The 12,722-nt window shown below is 43.7% G+C and overlaps 1 pseudogene; it reads right to left on the minus strand.

The window, feature by feature from the left end:
* Nucleotides 1–1,858: 1,858 nt before the first annotated feature.
* On the minus strand, nt 1,859–2,324 carry LOC103303523 (AP-1 complex subunit sigma-1A-like; annotated as a pseudogene).
* Between the last annotated feature and the right edge of the window lie 10,398 nt (nt 2,325–12,722).

A 12,722-nucleotide genomic window follows, 5' to 3' on the forward strand; every position in this document is an offset into this window, starting at 1 on the left:
AAAATGTTTCTCCATTGAATTTTGTAAAATCACTCCATCCTGGTTGTTCTATATTACTGGTTATAGCTCGTTCTTTTTCCCTCTCTGTCTTATTATTCTGATTCTACTTTACATTTTTATATTTCCCAGTATTCTTTATTCATGGTTCTATTTCTGATAGATTTTATTTCAGTTGAAAATAGCTTTTCAGTTGGCTTGTGCACAAAGAAAATGTATTGGCTTAAGTAACAGGCATAGGCTGGGCCTCACTGTGAGGCTCAAAATATGTCACCAAGGTCCAGTTATGCTTCCTCTCCAAGTTCAACTCTATTCTCTTCCTCCATGTGTATGAGTTGATTTTACAAAAATCTTCTAGCAAAAAGGTAGGAACAGAGTCAAACTGTGAGCTTCCAAATGCAAACCTAAGGGAAAACTTACCTATCACTATCTGTGAAGGCTCAGAGTAAATCTTTAGTGACATGTTGGCTCTCATGGTACAGATTTTTATCCAGAAGAGCATGACAATGAGTGGAGTATGTTGACTAGCATAGGTCAGTGCCTGGTAATGGACTCCCCCCTCTCCCGCCAGAAATGCTTTTCCTTTTATTTCAGAGAAAAGGAAATAAAGTCAGATACTTACCAACCCCACCACCTCCTTAGTTTCTGCCTCACCCAGAATATGGAGTGAAGGAAGGATAGGGCCCAGTCTCCTATGTAGCCTGCCCTTCCCCCAACCCTTGCTCCCTCAAAGTGGCAAGGTTAGAAAAAAAAGTAACTATGTTGTTCCTCTCCTGGCACTGGACAGAGGCTCTACTGCAGCCAAGAAGGAAGGGAGGGTGCAGATGAGGGGAAAGGATTACTCAGTCACTATACAGATGCCCCCTTCCCAGGCAGAGAAGCTGCCCTGGTTAGCTGCAAGGGGATGGAAGGGGTGGAGGTAGGTTATGGGGCAAGGAGATGAGAAAAGCCCTGAAAACCTTTCCCTTTAACCTGACATCCTATATAATAAAGAGTTAATATGCAAGTTGACCATCAATCCAACACACAAGATGGCTGCCCCCATGTGGTCAAAGATGGACACCCCCATGTGGACACAAGATGGCCACCACAAGATGGCCAGCAGGGGAGGGCAGTTGTGGGCAATCAGGCCAGCAGGGGAAGGTAGTTGGGAGGGACCAGGCCTGCAAGGGAGGGCAGTTGTGGGCAATCAGGCCTGCAGGGGAGGATAGTTAGGGTTGATCAGGCCAGCAGGGGAGGGCAGTTAGGGGTGACCAGGCCAGCAGGGGAGGGCAGTTAGGGGCAATCGGGCTGGCAGGGGAGCAGTTAGGCATCGATCAGGCTGGCAGGGGAGTGGTTAGGGGGTGATCAGGCTGGCAGGCAGAAGTAGTTAGGGTCAATCAGGCAGGCGAGCAGTTGGGAGCCAACAGACCTGGATTGTGAGAGGGATCCCAGATTGGAGAGGGTGCAGGCTTGGCTGAGGGACACACACACACACACACACACACACACACACACACCACTGTGCACAAATTTCATGCACCGGGCCTCTAGTATTTATATTTTATATTTACAGTTATAAGGGGGTTAGGAAATTTTGAGTAATAGTTCTTTAAAGGCAGAGAGTGAAAGCCAAATAGCACCCCATCTTGGGTCTTGGTCATATTTTTCTGCCTCCTAGCTCCAAAAACTTTCAGTAGGAGAAGGGGAAACAGGAGGTAGGGGGTGGAGGAAGAGACTGTTTGAGAGTCCTGAGCCTACAACTCACTCCAAAAGAAAGTGAGATAGCAGAGTAGAGACAGCTGAGTCCCATCCAGAAAAGGGCCACTTGTACCCTGCCTCTCCACCAGCTCCCCACATCCCCATGTGGCTTAGGTGGGGGCTATGCCAGACCCATCTCCTCCATCACGCTGCATGGTGTCTCATCCTCCTCCTGCAGCAGGTCAGCCTGCTCAATAGCCCTTAGTACACTCTTCTTGACATCACCCCCCATCAAGAACTCATCCAAGATGAAGTAACCCTTCTCAAAATTAAAGATGATGTCCAGCTCACACACACTACTGAAGGATTTGTCCAGGAGCTCCACATATCTGTGGGTTAGTTCCAAGGGTGATGAGCTCATTGTCTTGGCCCTCAAAGGTGCAGCAGAAATAGAGTTTGGCATATCTCTTATAGACAACTTTGAGGTCTCTCCATTCCAGGAAGTTGTGCATCTTGGGCTTGCAAGTCAGGACAACCTGCATGAGCTCCCAAACCATCTTCTTTCTCTCCTTGTCTGATGTGGCCAGGTACCATTTTTGCAGCTTCAGCTTTCCCTGCCAGCTGAACAGGAGATTGAATCACATCATCCTACAGCCTATGTCTTAGCAAGTAATGGCAATGGACTTTTTGAGTAGGACAATGCTTTGTGTAGTAATGTCTGGGCATTGCATGGTGTTTGGCATCCCTTACCTAGGGAAAATATACCAGTAGCATCCCCTCCTCCAAATAGCCCCATAAATTGCCAATTATCTCCAATGGATCATTAGTAGTGCCAATCAGAATGGAGAGCTTCTGGTTTAGAACAATCAGAACCCATCTCTGAATGGGGTGGGATCTATCTGAACTAATGTCATGAGCTCAGAGTATAGGAGAATAGATTTCTGATAGGAAATTGATGTTTACTATTTAATGAGAAAACTATAGATAATGTTTGCTGTGAATGGATGTTACTATAGGCTTTTTCAATTTCTATACCCTCTTCTGCAGTAATATCATCCTTAATATTTTAACTATCAGCGTCAGTCTAATGGCCTCTAACTCAATCAATACAGCAAGATTTGTCTGCTGAGATCCAAGCCATTATATAAAACACAAACTCATCTGTTGCTCTAATCTCTATAGGGTGTACTCCTGAGTTTCTCATTCAGTTTTTATTTCAAATTTGTGCTTCCATTTTAATTCACTTTTTATTAATCATCCCATGCTTTCAGCACACTATAACCTCCATATAAACTAAACACCAAGTTATATATATATATATATATTTATATATATATATATAGATATATATTTATATATATATCTATCTATATATTATTTATTTATTAATATTTATTGTTCAAATTATTACAGATGTCCCTCTTTTTTCCCCCATAGCTCCCCTCCACCCAGTTCCCATCCCACCCCAGGCCTTCACCATCCCACAGTCCGCGTCCATAGGTACTACATACATGCATATAAGATCTTTGTCCCATCTCTTCTCAAATGTTCTCCCCTGTAGGCCTGGGTTCCCCCCAACTGCCCTTCCCTGCAGGCCTGGTCACCCCCAACTTCCCTCCTCTGCAGGCCTGGTCACCCCTAACTGCCCTCCCCTGCTGGCCTGATCACCCGCAACTGCCCTCCCTTGCAGGCTTGGTCCCTCCTAACTGCCCTTCCCTGCTGGCCATCTTGTGGCAGCCATCTTGTGTCCACATGGGGCAGGATCTTTGACCACATGGGGGCAGCCATCTTGTTTTGGAGTGATGGTCAATCTGCATATTACTATTTTATTAGATAGGATAGAGGCCTGTTGCATGGGTGGGGGCCAGCTGGTTTGCCTAGAAGGGTGTCCTAGATCAGGTTGGGGGTTCCCTTGGGGCGTGGGGCGGCCTGGGCGAGTGGCCTGTGGTGGTTTGCAGGCTGGCCACGCCCCCTGGCAACCCAAGGGAGGCCCTGGTATCTGGGGTTTATTTATCTTCTCCAATTGAAACTTTGTAGCCTAGAGCAGAGCCAAGCCTTCTGCTTGCTCTGTGGCGGCAGCCATTTCTGTGGAAGTTAATTCACCTTCTATAATTGAAACTTTGTAATCTGGAGTGGAGGCCTAGGCTGGCCAGGGCTGCAGAAGCTTGGCTTCCTTTATCGCCAGGGGCAACCCTAGCCTCCTACTCTTCCAGCTCCGTGGCTGCCGCCATTTCTGTTTGGATCTATAACTGAAACTTTGTAGCATTGAGTGGAGGCCTACGCCGGCAAGGGCAGGTGGAAAACTTGGCTTCCTCCATTGCCGGGGAAACTCAAACCTCCCTCCTGCTCTCTGTGGCCGCAGCCATCTTGGTTGAGTTTATTTGCATATTGCTCCTGATTGGCTGGTGGGCGTGACTGGTGGGCATGCCTGGTGGGTGTAGCGGAGGTATGGTCAATTTGCATATTACTCTTTTATTAGGTAGGATTTCAGTCATTGTATGCTTAATTTATGACTGGTCCTCTTCCATTTTTTTGGCATTCTCACTAAGATCCTTGAAGGTCTCACTAAGTTCCTGGGAGGTTTCTAGAAGATTCTTGAATAACCTTATAACTGTGGTTTGGAACTCCATATCCAGTAGTTTGCTTTTTTCCATTTCTTTCATTTGTGACATGTTTCTTTGTCTCCGCATTTTGGCTGCTTCCCTGTGTTTGTTTCTATGTATTGGGTAGCTGCTAAGTCTCCTTGAGTTGATAGAGTGGCCTTGTGTCCTATAGGGCCCAGTGGCTCAGCCTCCCCAACCACCTGAGTTGGTTGCACCCCTTTGTCAGCTAGGTGCATAGTTTTGTTGTAGTTGAGCCTTGATTGCTGTTGCACCCCTTTGTCAGCTAGGTGCATAGTTGAGCCTTGATTGCCTTGGTGCACCCCTTTGTCAGCTAAGTGCATAGTTTTGTTGTAGTTGAGCCTTGATTGCTGTTGGTATCACTGGGAAGAGTTGACCTCCAGGCCAGTTGGCTGTGAGGACCAGCTGTGTCTACAATGGAAAAGCTGCTGTGCAGGAGACACCCTTATGGGGCAGAACTTGCTTCAGTGGGGCTTTGGTGCTCACTGAGTCTGTCCCTTGAGTGTGTCACTTATGGATGTGAAGAGTTGTAATCTGGTATGGTCTCACACTGACCACTGGGTACACTGGCTCTTGGATCTCCAAAGAGGTGCAAAGACAGCCACTGCCTGGGGCAACCCAGCAGGAGTTACAGAGACATCTGAAGATTCCTCCTCTTTGTATGGGAAGTGCCCAGATGAAGCCCAGCTGTGAAGCAAGGCAGGCTGCTGTGGTGCTGGCCTTTGCCTTCTTTTGATAGCTTTGGGGCTCCCTGACCCAGCTGCAGTTTGACAGGCTTTAGTCTTTGAAAGGACTGGCCATTCATATGCAAAAGCTGCAGTGCACAGCTTGGGTGGGGTTGTAAATTGGATGGGGTGGGGTCTTAGGGAATCTCCGGGGTTGAGCAAGCAGCAATGTCTGCCAGTCAGCCCTGCACCTAGGAGGTTCCAGCTTAGGAACAATGACCTCTGTGAGCACCTCCATCTGGAAGAAAGCTGCCCCCGTGTTCCTGTCCCAATGCCAGACAGCCCAGTTTCTCCCTGTTTGTGTCTGGGTCCCCCAAAGTCTTGCCCAGCACTGGAGCTCAGAGCAAGCGGGAGCTTGTATCTCCCTCCTGCTTAAAGAAGTGGCACACCCAGGTGCCAGCCCTATTCAGTGCCTCCGCACCTCCGCACCTCCGCACCTCCATACCTTCTACCAGTATCAGTGTGCTTTCTTCTTTACCTCTCTAGTTGTACTTCCACTCAACCAGCTTTCCCTTGGTTCTGGATGATCGTTGTTCTGTATTTTAGTTGTAATTTTGATATGGTTATTGGAGGCAGCAAGTACAGGTGTTTACCTATGCCACCATCTTGGTTCTCCTCCAACACCAAGTTATATTGCTTATACTTCTTAAAAATTGTTATAACCCATTCTTTCTCCTCGTTATTGTAATACATTGGGTTATAAAAAGATGTAAGTGTATTCCTTGAAAAATGACTTCTCTAGCTCATTCTGGTATCTTTCTGTCCCTCTACTATAAAATAACTAAGGCATTCTTTCACAAATCAAGTCTGATTATTTCATTAATTTGGTGATTTCTACCCCACTGCCTGTTTTGGTAAATAGTTTTATTGGGATACAGTTTCCCACATTCACTTACACATTATGTATGGCTGAGTTCATGTGACAAGCGCAGAGTTACAGAGTTGTTCCATTGAATAAAATCCCATTAACATGCTATATGACACCCTGTAACATTTTGCTTCTATTATCACATCCTCAGCTATACATGTCTTGAGAACTACCTCACACTGCTCTTTCAAACCTGCCTCGACAGTTCATTGGATGCAGAATGCTCCTCCACAAGGTCATGTCCAATACATACTATCTACTTCATTCAACACAAAGCGTAGTCTGCCAGTCTGGTCCAACTGCCCTTCCACTTCATTGCTAACAGTTACTTCCAGTGTAACTTTTTCAGAAAGTCTTCAGTGATCCCAGTGAGATAGAATTAATAATTTAATTCCAGCTTTACTTCTGCACCCTAGCCCCATGGTCGGCAAACTGCGGCTCACGAGCCACATGCGGCTGTTTGGCCCCTTGAGTGTGGCTCTTCCACAAAATACCATGGCCTGGGCGAGTCTATTTTGAAGAAGTGGCATTAGAAGAAGTTTAAGTTTAAAAAATCTGGCTCTCAAAAGAAATTTCAATTGTTGTACTGTTGATATTTGGCTCTGTTGACTAATGAGTTTGCCGATCACTGCCCTAGCCTTACTCTATTATTGTAATAACTAGAGGCCCAATGTACAAAATTCATGCAAGGAGCTCAGCCCTCACAGCCGAGGCTGCTTGCGTCTGCTCTCACAGCCCTGGCTTTGTCCAGAGTCTGGAAGGTCGTTCAGCTGTCTGGTCTAATTAGCATATTACACTTTTATTATTATAGATATTTTATGTTTCTATGTCCATTTGTTATGTGTTGTGCAACTTTAAGATAGAGACTGTGCCTTGCTAATATCATTACCTTAACCCTCCAAAACATTCTCCTTCTTGTGCTAGGTTCATAATAAAATTTCTGAGAATAAGTCACTGAATCTTTTTTAAGTCCCAATAGGGGATATCAAATAAACATTATATTTCATACAGTGACGACTTAATGTAGCCTAACCAAGTTTGCACATGTCTCATTTTACACTGAATGTTACCTGTGGAGTTCCATGTGGTACATGATATTACTAAAAATGAACACAGCTCTAACATTGGTTATATTAGCTTCGACCTAATAAGAAGAATTAAGTCTGGATAGGAGAAGACTCAGGTGGTGTTGATGCTGAGTTGTTGTGCTCATTTTTTTAGAAAGCAAATGCAATTCTAGATTTATTTAGTTGAGGTGCAATTAGGAGTTCTCTGGAAGTTTTCTTAGTGACACAATTCTCTATTATAATTGAATAAAATAGCAACTAGCTAATGCTCATGGTTTATAATTATAATATTGATAAAAACACTACCATAGTAAAAATTATTTTAAAAAGTAACATAATTTGATGAACAAGAATAGATTGATCTAGAGACAAATGGTAGGGAAGGGGTTTAGAGAGCAACTAAAGGACTTGTATGCATGCATATTAGCATAACCAATGGACACAGACACTGGGGTGGTGGGGGCTTGCCCTGGGGTGGGAATGGCTGGGGGAGGGGTCAATTGGGGAAAAGGGAGACATATGTAAAACTTTAGACAATAAAAATAAAGAAAAAAAAGTAACATAATTTGTATAATTGCTTTGTCATGACATACTAATCCCAGGAGCCCTGGCTCTGCCTCTCAGGGTGGGCCCCGTGTGTCCAAGGATGTGTTCTGTTTAGTGTCATTCAAACCCCTGAGCCTTTCTGGACATGGGCAAGAACAGTCACAACTTGCCCTGCCATCTTGAGTAGATTATAATCAGTTTACTCACCCAGATGATGGAGAATCTCTTTTGTGTAGATTAGAAAGCAAGTGTTTTCATTGGAAATGAAATCTCTAATTGATTCTAACATCATTTGGGGTATATCAGTTCCATATAATCCCATAGCTTTCTGCCCTTTGAGGTGCCACTGATTTTCTAGAAAATAACTTCACTGCCACGTGGGTACTCAGTGCCACAGATACTCTAGATTTTAAATTAACTGTGTTTTAAATATTAGTGAATTTTTATATGCTGGAATACCCCAAGACTTTATTTCCAGGAGGTGTGCCATCCCCTATAGGAGCCAATGAAAATGTTTGGATTTGGCGCCAATCCCTTAGTATTAATGCCTTAGACTCTAGTAAGCAGAACATTGACCTCTTTTCCTGGAGCTTATGAAGAATTTCCTTCAGAAAGTGGTTCACTCCTGATCTGTAAAAGTGCAAAGATGTACAGTATCGACAGGTGGTACAATATTGACATGTGGTGAACACATGGTATGAGAATATTGCTACTACAAATTAACAGCAGGTTCTTGGGCAGACCTGATCCTTTGAGGATGGAATTAAAAACAGTCTCTCAGGAAACATTTATATCACTAATTGTTTGGTGTTATTTTTTTATTTTCAATCATTCAGCAAATGTATTGAGCATCTACCATGTACCATGCATTGTGCTGGAATCTGGGGAAAAAAAACATGCAAACATTATTTTCCCCATGCAGCTCAGGAAACTGAAACACTCAAGTTGTAATTTTAGGAAGAAATGCAGATTTTCCCTATAGTCATCACTCATGATTTTCCAAACACTTAAAATGCCATATTGAAAATAAGATTGCATATATCTGACATGGTAATGCTCCTGGTATTGCTAAAACTGAGGCCAAAATGTCACATAATCATAACGAAAGACATGTTTATTAGTATTGGTGGTACCTAATGATAGAAAAATGAATAAATCTACTTTATTCAATTGAGAGTTCAAAATTAAAAGCACAGTTTAGGAAATCATTTCAGTTATAAATATATTTTAGAAGTATTCAACTACAAGCAGCAGTTTGTTTTTAAAACTTTATTACTCCATATAAATATGGACATATGGTATGAATAATGAAGTGAATCCAAATGAGTATTACTGAAGTCCAAAAATATATGTAGTAGAGTGAAAAATAAGGGGCACATTTAAATAGTTGATGCTATCTGAAAAGAGGTGAGGATAAAAATTGTGTTTCCTAGGTGATAATATTGATGCTAGGCAGGCAGTTTAATTCATGTAATTACTAATGAGCATATTTTATTGCAGAATATAATTTTGCATTCCGTGGGAGCTGAATTAAGCAGCACTGTGAATATTGGTCCCTATTGGAATAAGCAGTTTCTACTCTAGATCTCTCATGAAATGGCTATCCTCTGGAAAAACAGAAAAGATTTATGGCAGTTATTTAACACATAAAATAAAGATTCTACATAAGGCATTAAAGTTTGAAAGAAAAATAGGGCAGATCAGTAAATTAGTTCTATTTTTTTCTTTACTTTTCCATGTGTTGCTAAACAAGTCCCTTGATCTCTTTGCATCCTAGTGGATTAGAAAGTTAGGAGTAGAAATTATCTGCATTAAAGAATATGGTCATAGTAACCTCAACAAGTAGTTGGATTTGGAACAAAGGCCTTGTACAGGTAAGGATGAATGCCAGTGGAATTTTAAACAATACCAAACCAGAAATAAATGATCAGGGTCAACATTTAGTCAAGGGAAGAGAGGATGTGGAAAAGACAAAAATGGGGTATCGGGAGCTAAAATATGTAGAGATTAATGATTGGGTGATATGAAGCAAGCTTTCAAAAGCAAATGTGGTAGGGCTCATCACCCTTTTGTGTTATGGTCGAAGGAGCACCCATCCCAAACTCCTATCAAGATGCCTTTTCCCTAAGCATCAGGTTGACATTCTACCATTTAATGTTTTAGTTTCTAAAGGACTTAGTTTTTCAAAAATTTAAAAATTATATCCCTAAGCTAAATAGTTAACTGTGTCCTCATCTGTGTTCCCTCATTAAACATTTAACAATACGGGTCCATTGTGGGCCCAAGAGGAACTTTCAGCTGCTCATGACCTGCTCATTGGGGTGAAGTTGCTCACAGTCCATGTCTCTCGGTTTAACTTGCACTCTGCCCTTCATAAAGAGGTTCACATTTCCTCTTTATCTTTTCACTGAAAGTAACAATCTTCACCACATACCAACAACAGAAAAGGACAAAAAATGAACAGGCCAGCGTTTTGCTGGTGGGGTGCCATCCAGAACAAAGCACTCTGATTATGCCAGCTCAAAATGTGTTCTTTTCATGTCTCCATTTCTGTTGAACAGTTTTTTTCTTTCTTTTTTTCTTTTTCTTTCTTTTTTTAAATTATTTCTGGAGAAATAATTGTCTGCTAATCAAGATGTGAGATAATTAATTGGCTATCCCTAGAATTTGTTCACAGGCAGATCCAGGCTGTGTGAGGCCTGAAGCTTATACAATCTGGGCATGATCTCTTAAAAATGCACACAAATTACTAAAACTAAATTAGGTACAAGGCCCTGGAAGGGGCCCATGCAATTGGAAGGCCCCGAAGCTTAATCTTCATTAACTTCCAGGAAACCTGCCTCTGTATATAATTGCTCCTCACTTAGCAAGCGAGGAAGGGACGGCGAAGTCAGCAACTGGCTGGCCTTGGAGCAGCAAGGAGAGTCAAGGATCGGCTGTTGCCATCGGTGAGCTGATTGCTTTCACAGACTGGGGCTGAGGATGTTATCTCTCAAATACCATCTAAAGAGCAGAGGAGGTCTAGGGAGCAACAAATCTCAGCTCTTTACTTTTTAATGTGACACCCCCCACTGTCTCTGCATTGTGTGTCTTTTCTTTTTAAAGGTCCACGCTTCCTGAAAAAATAGCACCGGCTAGCTCTGCCTTTTATTAGATGGCAAACTTTTTGTGTCTACATGTATTGCTGTACTAAATATTTTAAACAGGCCCTTACATAGTACTGCATCATTTATCCAACTATTAATTATTTAAGTATCTGTTATGGGTTTAATTGCATCCTCCAAAAAGCTAATGGTCAAGTCCGAACCCCCAGAACCTCAGAATGGGATCTTATTGGGCAATAGGGTCATTGCAGATGTAATTTGTGAAAATGAGATGAGGTCATACTTGACTAGGCTGGGCTCTTCATTCAATAGAATTGGTGTCCTTGTATGAAGAGAGGAAAGACATGGACCCACCAGGGATGAAACCATGTGACAACAGAGGCAGAGATTGGAGCAGGTAGGGGGGTGGGATGAGCAGGTTAGCTGCAAGTGAAGGTACCCAAGGATTGCTGACAGCCATCAGGACCTAGGGACAGGCAAGGAAGGGTTGTCTCTTACAGGTTTCAGAGGGAGGTGGCCCTACTGACACTTTGATTTTCAGGCTTCTGGCCTCCGCGCTGTGAATGAGTCCATTTCTGTTGTTACAAGCCACCCTATTTCTAGGATTTCATTACGGCAGCCCTTCAAAACCAATATGACATCGAATAACCATTATAAGTATTAGTTGGTAGGCACATAGTAGAGAATATGACATGTTCCCTGTCCTTGTGCAATTAATCTATTGAGGAATATCCACTCTCAACAATAAGTATCTGCCTACCTATCTCTTTGTAACATATGCAATGAAAGAGGGAATCGAATCGTCCAATTTCAGTGTCTTTCTCTGTACCATGTGGACAAAATATATGACATGCAAATATTTCTGTTTATTGAAAAAATAGTGTATACACACACACACACACACACACACACACACACACACACACTGAGTGGCCAGATTATTATGATCTCTGAATGCATAATAGTCTCGCCAATCAGTGTGTATATATATATGCAAATTGTCCTCTCGACCAGGAGTTCGACCTGTAGGCAGGCCAGCCAACCGCCCATGTCCCCTCCCCCTGGCCAGGCTGTTCATGCATGGTCCAGTACATGAACAGCCTGGCCAGGGGGAGGGGACATGGGTGGTTGGCTGGCCTGCCTACTGGTTGAACTCCTGGTCGAGAGGACAATTTGCATATTAGCCTTTTATTATATAGGATATACACTGAGTGGCCAGATTATTATGTGTACAGAGATCATACGATATACACTGAGTGGCCAGATTATTATGTGTACAGAGATCATAATAATCTGGCCACTCAGTGTATATAGTCTATCTAGTAAAGAGGGAATATGCTAATTGACCCTCATGGTGTCACAATGATGGCAGCACCCACAGCCAATAAGGAGGGAATATGCTTATTGACTGCCCCACCCTCAAATATGGTGGTGCCCACAGCCAATAAGGAGGGAATATGCTAATTGACTGCCCTACCCTCAAAGATGGCGGCGCCCACAGCCAATAAGGAGGGGATATGCTAATTGACTGCCCCACCCTCAAAGATGGTGGCGCCCACAGCCAATAAGGAGGGAATATGCTAATTGACTGCCCCACCCTCAAAGATGGTGGCGCCCACAGCCAATAAGGAGGGAATATGCTAATTGACTGCCCCACCCTCAAAGATGGCGGCACCCACAGCCAATAAGGAGGGAATATGCTAATTGACTGCCCCACCCTCAAATATGGCAGTGCCCACAGCCAATAAGGAGGGAATATGTTAATTGATGCCCCATCCTCAAAGATGGTGGTACCCACAGCCACAAGATGGCAGCACCCAGTCCCCTCAGCCCTGCCAGGATGCCTGCCTCCAGAGTCCCCCTGCTGCCCAGGGCTGGCTTGAGGCGCAGGCAAGCCTCAGATGGTGGCTGCCCAGCCACTCAAGGCTCAGGTAACCAGGGCCGGCCGAGGCTTGCGCTGCCGGCAGTGGCAGCAGCAGAGGTGTGATGTGGTGTCACCTTCCCCTCATCACCAGGTCACCTCTCGCCCCTGAGGGCTCCTGGACTGTAAGAGGGGGCAGGCTGGGCTGAGGGACCGCCCCCTCCAGTGCATGAATTTTCATTTTTTCTTGCAC

This window comes from Eptesicus fuscus, chromosome 12 (genome assembly GCF_027574615.1).
Source record: "Eptesicus fuscus isolate TK198812 chromosome 12, DD_ASM_mEF_20220401, whole genome shotgun sequence".
NCBI classification, from domain to species: domain Eukaryota; kingdom Metazoa; phylum Chordata; class Mammalia; order Chiroptera; family Vespertilionidae; genus Eptesicus; species Eptesicus fuscus.